We start from the raw sequence: 15626 nt of genomic DNA on the forward strand, positions 1-15626 counted from the left end.
TGCCTGGTACATGGGATTCCATAGAATAGATACATAAGTAACAATCTGCCTGGTACATGGGATTCCATAGAATAGATACATAAGTAACAATCTGCCTGGTACATGGGATTCCATAGAATAGATACATAAGTAACAATCTGCCTGGTACATGGGATTCCATAGAATAGATATATAGGTAACAATCTGCCTGATACATAGGATTCCATAGAATAGATACATAAGTAACAATCTGCCTGGTACATGGGATTCCATAGAATAGATATATAGGTAACAATCTGCCTGGTACATGGGATTCCATAGAATAGATACATAAGTAACAATCTGCCTGGTACATGGGATTCCATAGAATAGATACATAAGTAACAATCTGCCTGGTACATGGGATTCCATAGAATAGATATATAGGTAACAATCTGCCTGGTACTTGGGATTCCATAGAATAGATACATAAGTAACAATCTGCCTGGTACATGGGATTCCATAGAATAGATACATAAGTAACAATCTGCCTGGTACATGGGATTCCATAGAATAGATACATAAGTAACAATCTGCCTGGTACATGGGATTCCATAGAATAGATATATAGGTAACAATCTGCCTGGTACATGGGATTCCATAGAATAGATACATAAGTAACAATCTGCCTGGTACATGGGATTCCATAGAATAGATACATAAGTAACAATCTGCCTGGTACATGGGATTCCATAGAATAGATATATAGGTAACAATCTGCCTGGTACTTGGGATTCCATAGAATAGATACATAAGTAACAATCTGCCTGGTACATGGGATTCCATAGAATAGATACATAAGTAACAATCTGCCTGGTACATGGGATTCCATAGAATAGATATATAGGTAACAATCTGCCTGGTACATGAGATTCCATAGAATAGATACATAGGTAACAATCTGCCTGGTACATGAGATTCCATAGAATAGATACATAGGTAACAATCTGCCTGGTACATAGGATTCCATAGAATAGATATATAGGTAACAATCTGCCTGGTACATAGGATTCCATAGAATAGATATATAGGTAACAATCTGCCTGGTACATGGGATTCCATAGAATAGATACATAAGTAACAATCTGCCTGGTACATGGGATTCCATAGAATAGATACATAAGTAACAATCTGCCTGGTACATGGGATTCCATAGAATAGATACATAAGTAACAATCTGCCTGATACATAGGATTCCATAGAATAGATACATAAGTAACAATCTGTCTGGTACATGGGATTCCATAGAATAGATACATAAGTAACAATCTGCCTGATACATAGGATTCCATAGAATAGATACATAAGTAACAATCTGCCTGATACATAGGATTCCATAGAATAGATACATAGGTAACAATCTGCCTGGTACATGGGATTCCATAGAATAGATACATAAGTAACAATCTGCCTGTAACATGGGATTCCATAGAATAGATATATAGGTAACAATCTGCCTGGTACATGGGATTCCATAGAATAGATACATAGGTAACAATCTGCCTGGTACATGGGATTCCATAGAATAGATACATAGGTAACAATCTGCCTGGTACATGAGATTCCATAGAATAGATACATAGGTAACAATCTGCCTGGTACATGAGATTCCATAGAATAGATACATAGGTAACAATCTGCCTGGTACATAGGATTCCATAGAATAGATATATAGGTAACAATCTGCCTGGTACATGGGATTCCATAGAATAGATACATAAGTAACAATCTGCCTGGTACATGGGATTCCATAGAATAGATACATAAGTAACAATCTGCCGGGTACATGGGATTCCATAGAATAGATACATAAGTAACAATCTGCCTGATACATAGGATTCCATAGAATAGATACATAAGTAACAATCTGTCTGGTACATGGGATTCCATAGAATAGATACATAAGTAACAATCTGCCTGATACATAGGATTCCATAGAATAGATACATAAGTAACAATCTGCCTGATACATAGGATTCCATAGAATAGATACATAGGTAACAATCTGCCTGGTACATGGGATTCCATAGAATAGATACATAAGTAACAATCTGCCTGTAACATGGGATTCCATAGAATAGATATATAGGTAACAATCTGCCTGGTACATGGGATTCCATAGAATAGATACATAAGTAACAATCTGCCTGGTACATGGGATTCCATAGAATAGATACATAAGTAACAATCTGCCTGGTATATGGGATTCCATAGAATAGATACATAAGTAACAATCTGCCTGGTACATGGGATTCCATAGAATAGATACATAAGTAACAATCTGCCTGGTACATGGGATTCCATAGAATAGATACATAGGTAACAATCTGCCTGGTACATAGGATTCCATAGAATAGATACATAGGTAACAATCTGCCTGGTACATGAGATTCCATAGAATAGATACATAGGTAACAATCTGCCTGGTACATGAGATTCCATAGAATAGATACATAGGTAACAATCTGCCTGGTACATAGGATTCCATAGAATAGATATATAGGTAACAATCTGCCTGGTACATGGGATTCCATAGAATAGATACATAAGTAACAATCTGCCTGGTACATGGGATTCCATAGAATAGATACATAAGTAACAATCTGCCTGGTACATGGGATTCCATAGAATAGATACATAAGTAACAATCTGCCTGGTACATGGGATTCCATAGAATAGATACATAAGTAACAATCTGCCTGGTACATGGGATTCCATAGAATAGATACATAAGTAACAATCTGCCTGGTACATGGGATTCCATAGAATAGATACGTAAGTAACAATCTGCCTGGTACATGGGATTCCATAGAATAGATACATAAGTAACAATCTGCCTGATACATAGGATTCCATAGAATAGATACATAAGTAACAATCTGTCTGGTACATGGGATTCCATAGAATAGATACATAAGTAACAATCTGCCTGATACATAGGATTCCATAGAATAGATACATAAGTAACAATCTGCCTGATACATAGGATTCCATAGAATAGATACATAGGTAACAATCTGCCTGGTACATGGGATTCCATAGAATAGATACATAAGTAACAATCTGCCTGGTACATGGGATTCCATAGAATAGATACATAAGTAACAATCTGCCTGGTACATGGGATTCCATAGAATAGATATATATAGGTAACAATCTGCCTGGTACATGGGATTCCATAGAATAGATATATATAGGTAACAATCTGCCTGGTACATGGGATTCCATAGAATAGATACATAAGTAACAATCTGCCTGGTACATGGGATTCCATAGAATAGATACATAGGTAACAATCTGCCTGGTACATGGGATTCCATAGAATAGATACATAAGTAACAATCTGCCTGGTACATGGGATTCCATAGAATAGATATATAGGTAACAATCTGCCTGGTACATGAGATTCCATAGAATAGATACATAGGTAACAATCTGCCTGGTACATGGGATTCCATAGAATAGATATATAGGTAACAATCTGCCTGGTACATGGGATTCCATAGAATAGATATATAGGTAACAATCTGCCTGGTACATGGGATTCCATAGAATAGATACATAAGTAACAATCTGCCGCCTTCTATTGACCCTTTCTTTACCCATATCCTAGTTTTTGTCCCTGTTCCCTCCCTTCCCTCCTAACATCCATCCATGCAACAAGTAATTGTCTTTCCTGCCTTAATAATAATAATTCTTTATTTATATAGTGCACACAGATTACGCAGCGCTGCACAAAGCATGATAGATTGGTCCCTGTCCCCAATGGGCTCACAATCTAAACAACCTAACGGTATGTTTTGGAGTATGGGAGGAAACCGGAGGACCCGGAGGAAACCCACACAAACACACCTTCCCCTTCTTTCCTCCTTCATCCTACTCTGGATGCTTTGATAAACTAGACAAGTAGCATCCAGCTATAAAAGGGGTCTTTAATATGTCTTTTCAACACCCCTTTTCCATTCCCCAATTGCTTTGTCCTCCAAAATGAGGCACAAACATGGATGAAACAGCCATGAGGGGAGTTGAGCCTATTGCCTCACGCAGCACAGACTGCAGCAAGATGGGGGTCAACATCAAAGGCCCAGGTAACTGCAGGACCTCCCACTTCTGCAGACCTGATGTCTGCATGGGGAACCCACTTACTAAAGACATAACCTGATACATCACTACTGCATGGGGTGGAGAGGGAGCTGATCTATTGCTCACCCCAGGAAGTAGAGAGTTAAGGTTCACCCTTGGGGTGCAAAGTGGAGGTGGAGTGTGAATATTTGCATAAAAGTGGGTATTATTCGGGTATTACGGTGGCCGGCTCTGATGTAGAGGTTCTCCCCTTCTAAGGGTACATTAACATGACGTATGTTCGCCCAGACCTTAGCCCCCTAGCTCACCCCTCCCCTCTCCATAGAGAAGCGAGAGCGGCGATGTCATGTCATGCCCTATATGTGTCCTATATTTCTCTGTGCACAGTCACAGTGCGTTGGGACACCATAGACATCGATTGGGACCAGTACCCGGCCATTACAACAATGTGAATGTACCCTAATAGTATCTATCAGGTCCTTTCTTTATGATGGCCCTGTATGGTCTGTAGGGTGCATGTCCTTGCTAAAAGAGTGTATATTATACACATGAGGGACAAATATGGGGGCCATGTAGGGTTTCGGACATAGGTGAGCGGAAATGCTAAATCTGTACAATTCCCAAACTATGATGCATTTTGCTAGAACTTGTCTCTTTGTATGGGAAGAAGACACTTTTGGGGGACCCAGATTTGAGCGCGCCCTCTGCACCCCACCAGGTTACACCGCTGGCTCCTATTGGATTGCTAAATTACTCATCCGCTCAAAATATCTCATATCTAAGCAGAATTGCCATTCAGGATGGTGGAAAAGTTGGGATTGAGAAGTAATAGCATCACATTACACGTTACCCAGCTTTTCCAGAATTTGGATCACTTAGAGATAGTGGACAGCACTGATAGAGTTAAAGATGTCTTTATACTGGGGATTTTTTTGATCAGGATTCTGGATTTTGGACCCAGCGAGGCTCCGGCGAGGTTGAAAGTCATCAAAGGCGAAAGCGGCCACAAGAAATTAATTTACAGGACACATTGTGAAGGCGAAGCAGAAGGTCCCATCCCGTGTCATTGTATCACACAACAGGTGACATGTAGCAGAGATGAAGACGGATCCTCGACCATGTGGAGACATTCACTGACAACAATACAACAACCTGCACTTACCTGCTCGCTGCAAGGCCCTCCGACTACACCGCATAAAACTGGGATGTGCTCAAATCTGAAAGAGAAAATGCTAAATATCAGACGTGGACAATCACGGAAACCAAACAAATCCACAAAAAGAACAATAGAAGGGAATCTTTTATCATGTATGATTGAAAACCTTTGTGTGTGTTGTTATGGAGGTTGGATAGCAGGATCCTCACCCTGCTGTGCTCTGTGCTATTTACATTAAGCTTCTCCTGTATTCCAGCCACCTCTACACCATGTGACTGCTGTAGTATTCCCCAAAGCTTGCCAACAGCTTTTACTCAGAGCAGATGGGAGGGGCTTGTGGAGCAGCTCTAAAGAGCCAAAAGTACAAAAGTATTAGGACAACCTTCCCTCTACCCAGAACTTTGGAGAAGCTATAATCCTGGAATACAGTCCTGCTGTTACTAACAACATACACAAAGGTCTGATTACACATGTCTCCGGGACAATGCCTAACAATGGCTGTAGAGAGCACAGATCACAGCAGTGTGAGGACACACTTAATTTGAGAAGTTGCAATCCTGGGATATATATATACACAAATGTATGTTTAAACATCTCTGCAGGGACAATACCTAACACTGGCTGCAGAGGGCACAGAGCACAGCAGTGTGAGGACACATGATAATTGCACTTAGAGAAGTTGCAATTCTGTAATATAAATCTATATTTCACTTTCCTGTTGCTACTAACAATATACACAATGATAAGACATCTCCCTGGAGCCAAAAACTAACACTGGCTGCATTAAAATCTGACACATCCCTTTAAGGTTAAAATTTAGTGGCTTCCCTTAACTGCGTAGAAGAAAAAAGGATATAGTGATGGTCAGGATTCCTGGGTACCCCTGCCTTAAGAGTTTTATGACTCCTTAATTGGGGCCCCACCCCTTTCCAGTTATTTTGTTATAACTTGTACACACGTTGCTACAATGTTGCAAGTCAGAATATTTACTGTTATGTAAACATTCTAACCAATAGAAAGCGTCCGATGCTAAGCTCAGGAGTTCGCTAACGTTTTCTTTAGTGATAAAAAGGAGGAAATGTAACCCGTTCCCCCGCCCCCTAAGTCCTGGACCAGCCCCAAGGCACTGTCCAGTGCTGAAGAGAAGGGTGGCAGCATATTTGGGCTTGTGTGCAAGCTCCACCACAATAGGGGGCGTGTAGGATCACAACCCCTATAGGGATGGGTAACAGGGCAACTTCAACTGCAGCTCATGCCCCTCATCACAGTACATGCCCTATCACCCGCCCTATCACCCACCCTATCACACGCCCTATCACACGCCCTATCACCCGCCCCATCACACGCCCTATCACACGCCCTATCACCCGCCCTATCACACGCCCTATCACCCGCCCTATCACATGCAGAGTTATTCAGGTTATTACAGTCAGGTTAATCCATTAGATTATTATTAGTATAATATCTCCATACACATTGTTCCCCCGAAGCAATGTACTTGGTGAAATTATAGTTTCTTGTCACTGGCATCATCCACAAATAAGACGATTCATGATAATATTTTGCGGCAAATATTGTAAAAACAGTAAAATAAATTAGATTTATGTAAAGAATAATAAGTAAAAATAACTGTACTCTTCAAAGAAATCCACTCACCTCCCTGTAGTGCACCTAAGATGCCAACCCCTATGCACCGAGCCACCCTGGCACAGGTAATAGGTCCTAGAGAAAGTTCTTCAAACTGATGACAGGGTCACCCTGTGAGTGATGCCAGATACTGTCACGAAAAATCTGACTATTCAGGGCAGGGTCTTCTCCAGAATGATACCAATGACCTGGGTATTTTCTTCTTCAGGCGCTGTCTGATCCCAAATAATACCAGTTTACTAGACGTAGTCTTATTCAGTAAGAAATGGGCACAGTCTTTTCTTGGAGAGAGAGAACAAACTGTGGGATAGTGACTATTATCCGAGACAGAGTCTAGGCTGGTGACAGAGAGGGGCACAATTTTTTTGGAGGAATGGTGATAATTAGATTCCTGCAGTGATGATGATACGCCAGGAACTTTTCCCTCAGATGAGGACGATGATCTGGGCAACGTTTTCCCTGGAAAAAGGTCACTGACCTGGCACAGTCTTCTCTAGGATGATATCAGTCAGCCGGGCACAGTCTCCTCTCAGACCTGGGCACAGTCTTCTCTGGGAAAAAGACTATGATCTGGGCACGGTCACCTCTAGGATAGTGAGCTAGAAACCGTCTCTTCTGAGATGAGGATGATGACCCGGGCACAGAATACTCTGGGATAAGGATGATGACCCGGGCACAGAATACTCTGGGGTAAGGATGATGACCCGGGCACAGTCTCCTCTGGGGTAAGGATGATGACCCGGGCACAGAATACTCTGGGATAAGGATGATGACCTGGGCACAGTCTCCTCTCAGATGATGATGATGACCCGGGCACAGAATACTCTGGGATAAGGATGATGACCTGGGCACAGTCTCCTCTTATATAGTGACAGTGAACTGGGCATAGACACCTCTGAGATAAAGACAATAACTCAGACACAGTCTCCCCTAGGACAGTGATAGTCAGCCGGGCACAGTCTCTTCTGGGATAAGGGCAATGACCCAGGCACAGACTCCTCTAGGACAGCCGGGCACAGTCTCTTCTGGGATAAGGGCAATGACCCAGGCACAGACTCCTCTAGGACAGCTGGGCACGGTCTCTTCTAGGATAAGGACAATGACCTGGGCACGGTCTCCTCCAGGACAGCCGGGCACAGTCTGCTTTGGGATGATGATGACGATGAACCAGAGTCTTCTCAGTGACAATGACAATGACCTGGGCACAGTCTCCACTAAGATAACCAGGCACGGTCTCTTCTGGGATAAGGACAATGACCTGGGCACAGACTCCTCTAGGACAGCCGGGTACGGTCTCTTCTAGGATAAGGACAATGACCCGGGCACAGTCTCCACTAAGATAACCAGGCACGGTCTCTTCTGGGATAAGGACAATGACCTGGGCACGGTCTCCTCTAGGACAGCCGGGCACAGTATCTTCTAGGATAAGGACAATGACCCGGCACGGTCTCCTCTAGGACAGCCGGGCACAGTATCTTCTAGGATAAGGACAATGACCCGGCACGGTCTCCTCTAGGACAGCCGGGTACAGTATCTTCTGGGATGAGGACAATGACCTGGACACAGTCTCCTCTAGGACAGCCGGGTACAGTCTTCTCTCTGATGATGATGACGATGATCCAGAGTCTTCTCGGTGACAAGGACAATGAGCCGGGGAAGGTTTTCTAGTAGGAGTTTTGAAATGCACTTTCTCTACATTTTCATCGCCGCTTGATCCCACACAGAAATTCCTTTGAGCCCGGAGCGTAGAACGCCCTCTCTGTGAGCTGGTGAGGAACCAAGTGTATGAAGATGGCACATTACATGTTCCTAAGTGTTCAGCTGGTGTCTGTCTGCCTCTGTGTAGGTGTGTAGGTGGGAGGACAATCTGTGCGGGTCCTGGCAGCCGGCGAGATCAGCATCACTCACATTACATAGGAAGGGCAGCGAGCTCTGACCCCATCAACATGTTACACCCTGATACAAGGGGATACATTGTGACAACATCTCCCCCACTGCTCAGCACGTTATCCCAAAACAGTCAAGTCACAATCTGTCTCGTTTCCTATTCAACCATTTCTTTTCCCAATCGTATAACATTGTGTTAACCCTTTCGGTGCCAGTGGCTTATAGACATTTTTTTCAAGTCGTTTTTCACATTTTGGAAACAAAACCAAAACAAAACCAAATAATGACATGAAGAATCCTGGGAACCCCTATAACCCTATTATCTGTTATATGTCACATTCTCGTTATTCTGCTCAGACGCCTTTCGGCTGTTTTTCTTTTCAACACAAATTACATCAAAATTTTGGTTCAAGGCTAAAAATGTGATCTGCACTAAAAATGATACACAAAGCCCCTCCAAATGAATCCAGCAAGCGCGGAGTCAATCCATACCACATAGTCTTAGCATACATGCACGTGTCATCATAATATCACTAAATCTGGAAGGACCGAAAATATATATTTTTTTCAATCAGTAAATTTTACAACAGTAGCAACTTAAAATTATAAGGATTACACATCTTACAAAGTAAGTGAACCCCTAACACCTATACCTATTGTATTCTTACTTATAGATCCAGGAACCGTGACTGTGTTAATCTTCTTTTTTGTGTTATCCACGGCCTCCTTCACACTAAAAGCAACTTTTAAAATTATGCTAATGAGGGGCTAACCTGTCTCTGTGATCTGGCTTTACAGGTTATTACTACCAAAAGGCAGTATATAGGATCTAAGTAGTTTACCACTATCAATATACAAATACCATATTATTATAAAAACAAATCAAACTTTATTGTACAACAAATTGACACTCCAAAAATATAATAAAAACATGATTAAAACCACAGGAACAACAAAACAGAAGGGTGGTGGTCAAAAGTAATAGAAACAATGGGGCAGATTTACTTACCCGGTCCATTCGCGATCCAGCGGCGCGTTCTCTGCACTGGATTCGGGTCCGACCGGGATTTATTAAGGTAGTTCCTCCGCCGTCCACCAGGTGGCGCTGCTGCGCTGAAGAGCATCGGAACGCGCTGAAGTTCTCTGGGCCGGGCTGAGTGAAGCGACAGATTTTTTTTTTTTAATGCGGCGGTTTTTCCGAATCCGTCGGGTTTTCGTTCGGCCAAGCCCCCCGATTTCCGTCGCGTGCATGCCGGCGCCAATTGCGCGGGGCAATTCAGGGGGAAACAGCGCAAATCGGAAATATTCGGGTAACACGTCGGGAAAACGCGAATCGGGCCCTTAGTAAATGACCCCCAATGTGTTCCAAACAGGCACATGAAGGATAGTCAAATAGTAGGTGGTAAAAGTATTACCAATGCCCAAAGCAGGGTACAATATAGCCCACAAGTGCCTACCAATAGGGTTCAAGTTACCAGACCACCACCACAGCACCCCAACGTACGTTTCGCCGTCGCTTCCTCAAGGGGGTGTCGGTGTTTACAGGTTATTACACTGTCTGACTCTCCCCTGCTTCCTCCGGCACTTCCCCTTCCTCTTCTGTAATCACACACAGTGGGAGGGGGGGAAATGCTCCTGCACTGGGTAACAGCAGGTGAACCTGCAGCACAGAGGGGCTAAAGTAACATGCACCCACCCCCTCCACCCCAGAACTATTCTGATTCTTTAGCATATTTTTAATAGGTGATTTTAGGAGGAAGGAGGCCATGGATAACAAATATAAGGAGATTAACACAGTCATGTTTCCTGGATCTGATTTATTGTGATGGATTTTGATGATAGGTTTCCATTAAAGGGAACCTGTCACCAGGGGGCAAAATTTCTGTGGTGACAGATTCCAGTAGGCAGTGCTAAGTACATTACATGTTATATTCAGACCTTAGTTGCCCTGCGTGCATGCACTATGCTCTTCTGAAGTTTACTTGGCTCCCTGCCAGCATGTCCTGCTCAAGTCCCTGGGGGAAGCCTTATGTCACATAGCAGCACTTGTTGGGTAATTAGCACACAGGCTCCGCTCCTCAATATTCAATTCTTCCTCCTCCCACATCCTCCCTCTGCTCAGCTCTCCGTTTCCGACGTCAGCTCCGCACAGGAAACCTTGCGTCTGCACAGTGAGCCATACAAAGCTGTGCGCAGTGACCTGCTCAGCCGCATGCGCACTGAAACTAGGCAGAGCTCAGGTGCGTAAACTCGCTAGCTAGACTGAGCCGCGTGTTCCCATCAAGATCTTTGAGGCAGTACATCGCCACAGCCAACGTCAGCCTCTTTTATCTGAGAAAAGATGAATATTTTAAAAAGCAGTGACATATTATTTGTGGGGGAGGGAAGAGGCACTGGCTGGCATATTAATTCTGGGGGCAATTAAAAGGGTCACTGGGCGAGATATGGCAGATAGTGCCCCTTTTATGTGCCCTTTTGATTGCCACCAGCCCAGAAACAGTATGCCAGCCAGAGACCAGCCAAGTCTACCTGTATATATGGGCACAGCACAGTACTACTACTCCTATCCTGTACATATGTACACAACACAGTACTACTACTCCTATCCTGTACATATGTACACAACACAGTACTACTACTCCTATCCTTTATATATGGACACCGCACAGTACTACTACTACTATCCTGTATATATGTGCACAGTACTACTACTCCTAAACTGTATAGATAGGCACAACAGAGTACTACTACTCATATCCTGTATATAGACACAGCACAGTACTACTACTCCTATCCTGTAAATAGACACAGCACAGGACTACTACTCCTATCCTTTATATAGACACAGCACAGTAATACTACTCCTATCCTGTAAATAGACACAGCACAGGACTACTACTCCTATCCCTTATATAGACACAGCACAGTACTACTACTCCTACTTTATCTGATGGACCCGCATAGGAGACTTTCCTGCAGTGAAATGATACAATGTAACAATGGACAATCCTCCATCTTTCTGTTTTGTTTTATGTGTCTAAACGTGTGGAAGATACAGGACACCTATAGACAATGCACCTTTTTACATTCCAGTCATTCTGGGGGTCCTGGGGGTCCTGGTTTATCATGTGAGGGCAAAAACAATGTTATAATAAAAGAAGGGGGATGATTATTAATGGAAAATCACACATTGGAGCGAATCACAGCAGCACAGAGGGTTTCAGATACATGCACAGATCTTGTGTGATGGTAACAAAATCCTGGTACTATTTGAGAAGAGAAATGTAGACTAGCGGTAAATAGTGGCAGCAGCACAGAGTATTTCAGGAGGAGGGTGTGTGGCTCTCGTAGGAGGGGGTGATAACACAGCAGCACAGAGTATTTCAGGAGGAGGGTGTGTGGCTCTTGTAGGAGGGGGTGATAACCAGCAGCACAGAGTATTTCAGGAGGAGGGTGTGTGGCTCTTGTAGGAGGGGGTGATAACCAGCAGCACAGAGTATTTCAGGAGGAGGGTGTGTCTCTTGTAGGAGGGGGTGATAACCAGCAGCACAGAGTATTTCAGGAGGAGGGTGTGTGGCTCTTGTAGGAGGGGGTGATAACCAGCAGCACAGAGTATTTCAGGAGGAGGGTGTGTGGCTCTTGTAGGAGGGGGTGATAACCAGCAGCACAGAGTATTTCAGGAGGAGGGTGTGTGGCTCTTGTAGGAGGGGGTGATAACCAGCAGCACAGAGTATTTCAGGAGGAGGGTGTGTGACTCTTGTAGGAGGGGGTGATAACCAGCAGCACAGAGTATTTCAGGAGGAGGGTGTGTCTCTTGTAGGAGGGGGTGATAACCAGCAGCACAGAGTATTTCAGGAGGAGGGTGTGTGGCTCTTGTAGGAGGGGGTGATAACCAGCAGCACAGAGTATTTCAGGAGGAGGGTGTGTGGCTCTTGTAGGAGGGGGTGATAACCAGCAGCACAGAGTATTTCAGGAGGAGAGTGTGTGGCTCTTGTAGGAGGGGGTGATAACCAGCAGCACAGAGTATTTCAGGAGGAGGGTGTGTGGCTCTTGTAGGAGAGGGGTGATAACCAGCAGCACAGCGTATTTCAGGAGGAGGGTGTGTGGTTCTTGTAGAAGGGGGTGATAACCAGCAGCACAGAGTATTTCAGGAGGAGAGTGTGTGGCTCTTGTAGGAGGGGGGTGATAACCAGCAGCACAGAGTATTTCAGGAGGAGGGTGTGTGGCTCTTGTAGGAGGGGGTGATAACCAGCAGCACAGAGTATTTCAGGAGGAGGGTGTGTGGCTCTTGTAGGAGGGGGTGATAACCAGCAGTACAGAGTATTTAAGGAGGAGGGTGTGTGGCTCTTGTAGGAGGGGGTGATAACCAGCAGCACAGAGTATTTCAGGAGGAGGGTGTGTGGCTCTTGTAGGAGGGGGTGATAACTAGCAGCACAGAGTATTTCAGGAGGAGGGTGTGTGGCTCTTGTAGGAGGGGGTGATAACACAGCAGCACAGAGTATTTCAGGAGGAGGGTGTGTGGCTCTTGTCGGAGGGGGTGATAACCAGCAGCACAGAGTATTTCAGGAGGAGAGTGTGTGGCTCTTGTAGGAGGAGGGTGATAACACAGCAGCACAGAGTATTTCAGGAGGAGGGTGTGTGACTCTTGTAGGAGGGGGTGATAACCAGCAGCGCAGAGTATTTCAGGAGGAGGGTGTGTGGCTCTTGTAGGAGGGGGTGATAACCAGCAGCACAGAGTATTTCAGGAGGAGTGTGTGTGGCTCTTGTAGGAGGGGGTGATAACCCAGCCGCACAGAGTATTTCAGGAGGAGGGTGTGTGACTCTTGTAGGAGGGGGTGATAACCAGCAGCACAGAGTATTTCAGGAGGAGGGTGTGTGGCTCTTGTAGGAGGGGGTGATAACCAGCAGCACAGAGTATTTCAGGAGGAGTGTGTGTGGCTCTTGTAGGAGGGGGTGATAACCCAGCCGCACAGAGTATTTCAGGAGGAGGATGTGTGGCTCTTGTAGGAGGAGGTGATAACCAGCAGCACAGAGTATTTCAGGAGGAAGGTGTGTGGCTCTTGTAGGAGGGGGTGATAACCAGCAGCACGGAGTATTTCAGGAGGGGGGTGTGTGGCTCTTGTAGGAGGGGGTGATAGCCAGCAGCACAGAATTTTTCAGGAGGAGGGTGTGTGGCTCTTGTAGGAGGGGGTGATAACCAGCAGCACAGAGTATTTCAGAAGGAGAGTGTGTGGCTCTTGTAGGGGGGGTGATAACCAGAAGCACAGAGTATTTCAGGAGGAGGGTGTGTGTCTCTTGTAGGAGGGGGGTGATAACCAGCAGCACAGAGTATTTCAGGAGGAGGGTGTGTGGCTCTTGTAGGAGGGGGTGATAACCAGCAGCACAGAGTATTTCAGGAGGAGGGTGTGTGGCTCTTGTTGGAGGGGGTGATAACCAGCAGCACAGAGTATTTCAGGAGGAGGGTGTGTGGCTCTTGTAGGAGGGGGTGATAATCAGCAGCACAGAGTATTTCAGGAGGAGGGTGTGTGGCTCTTGTAGGAGGAGGTGATAACACAGCAGCACAGGGTATTTCAGGAGGAGAGTGTGTGGCTCTTGTAGGAGGGGCTGATAACCAGCAGCACAGAGTATTTCAGGAGGAGGGTGTGTGGCTCTTGTAGGAGGGGGTGATAACCAGCAGCACAGAGTATTTCAGGAGGAAGGTGTGTGGCTCTTGTAGGAGGGGCTGTTAACCCAGCAGCACAGAGTATTTCAGGAGGAGGGTGTGTGGCTCTTGTAGGAGGGGGTGATAACCAGCAGCACAGAGTATTTCAGGAGGAGGGTGTGTGGCTCTTGTTGGAGGGGGTGATAACCAGCAGCACAGAGTATTTCAGGAGGAGGGTGTGTGGCTCTTGTAGGAGGGGGTGATAATCAGCAGCACAGAGTATTTCAGGAGGAGGGTGTGTGGCTCTTGTAGGAGGAGGTGATAACACAGCAGCACAGGGTATTTCAGGAGGAGAGTGTGTGGCTCTTGTAGGAGGGGCTGATAACCAGCAGCACAGAGTATTTCAGGAGGAGGGTGTGTGGCTCTTGTAGGAGGGGGTGATAACCAGCAGCACAGAGTATTTCAGGAGGAAGGTGTGTGGCTCTTGTAGGAGGGGCTGTTAACCCAGCAGCACAGAGTATTTCAGGATGAGGGTGTGTGGCTCTTGTAGGAGGGGGTGATAACCAGCAGCACAGAGTATTTCAGGAGGAGGGTGTGTGGCTCTTGTAGGAGGGGGTGATAACCAGCAGCACAGAGTATTTCAGGATGAGGGTGTGTGGCTCTTGTAGGACGGGGTGATAACCAGCAGCACAGAGTATTTCAGGAGGAGGGTGTGTGGCTCTTGTAGGAGGAGGTGATAACAAGCAACACAGAGTATTTCAGGAGGAGAGTGTGTGGCTCTTGTAGGAGGTGGGTGATAACCAGCAGCACAGAGTATTTTAGGAGGAGGGTGTGTGGCTCTTGTAGGAAGGGGTGATAACCCAGCAGCACAGAGTATTTCAGGAGGAGAGTGTGTGGCTCTTGTAGGAGGGGCTGTTAACCCAGCAGCACAGAGTATTTCAGGATGAGGGTGTGTGGCTCTTGTAGGAGGGGGTGATAACCAGCAGCACAGAGTATTTCAGGAGGAGGGTGTGTGGCTCTTGTAGGAGGGGGTGATAACACAGCAGCACAGAGTATTTTAGGAGGAGGGTGTGTGGCTCTTGTAGGAAGGGGTGATAACCAGCAGCACAGAGTATTTCAGGAGGAGGGTGTGTGGCTCTTGTAGGAGGGGGTGATAACCAGCAGCACAGAGTATTTCAGGAGGAGGGTGTGTGG

General features: G+C 45.3%; 1 protein-coding gene across 5 annotated transcripts in view; it reads right to left on the reverse strand.

Annotated features, from left to right (window-relative positions):
• MAG (myelin associated glycoprotein) overlaps positions 1-15626 on the reverse strand; it is a 94913-nt gene that overhangs the window by 46969 nt on the left and 32318 nt on the right. For 4 of the 5 annotated variants that reach the window (XM_072155040.1, XM_072155037.1, XM_072155041.1 and 1 more), the window contains exon 2: positions 5264-5318. The gene's annotated coding sequence lies outside the window, so the exon portion shown is untranslated. Of the gene's footprint in view, positions 1-5263; positions 5319-6913; positions 8772-15626 lie in introns of those variants that run through there. The other variant, XM_072155038.1, reaches the window with a different exon arrangement.

Source organism: Engystomops pustulosus, chromosome 6 (assembly GCF_040894005.1).
Source record: "Engystomops pustulosus chromosome 6, aEngPut4.maternal, whole genome shotgun sequence".
Taxonomy (NCBI): Eukaryota; Metazoa; Chordata; class Amphibia; order Anura; family Leptodactylidae; genus Engystomops; species Engystomops pustulosus.